The sequence below is a fragment of the Corvus brachyrhynchos genome, unplaced genomic scaffold (assembly GCF_000691975.1).
Source record: "Corvus brachyrhynchos isolate BGI_N302 unplaced genomic scaffold, ASM69197v1 scaffold106, whole genome shotgun sequence".
NCBI classification, from domain to species: domain Eukaryota; kingdom Metazoa; phylum Chordata; class Aves; order Passeriformes; family Corvidae; genus Corvus; species Corvus brachyrhynchos.
Genome location: NW_008238834.1, coordinates 2,489,719 through 2,490,017, shown reverse-complemented (window position 1 = coordinate 2,490,017; position 299 = coordinate 2,489,719). Strand labels below are relative to the sequence as shown.

At 52.2% G+C, this 299-nt stretch overlaps 1 long non-coding RNA gene across 1 annotated transcript in view; it reads right to left on the bottom strand.

The window, feature by feature from the left end:
• The window catches only part of LOC108447663, a 42,534-nt gene that overhangs the window by 41,061 nt on the left and 1,174 nt on the right, over nt 1-299 (bottom strand). The gene's annotated exons all lie outside the window — the stretch shown is intronic.

Genomic DNA, 299 nt, shown 5'->3' with positions numbered 1-299 from the left:
GGCTTACATGAACCCGGGCAAACCCCCCCCAGCGAGCAAAGCCCGTCGCTTAAAAAAAAAAAAAAAACAAAACCAAACCAAACCTCACGGTATTTCTCGCTCTATATCCACCTTTACACGTGTTTGAAACACCCTCGTGTTTAACTGGAGAAGGGGCATCCAAAAGACTGAAAGGACACGCGGGGTTGAAAGCTCGGCGCTTTTCAGCACAGAAATTTGCAGCGGCAGCACCCAAACTGGGGAGAAGCAGCGTGGGCATCGACTCCCCCCGCTTTCACTGCTCGTCTCACACTTGCCGG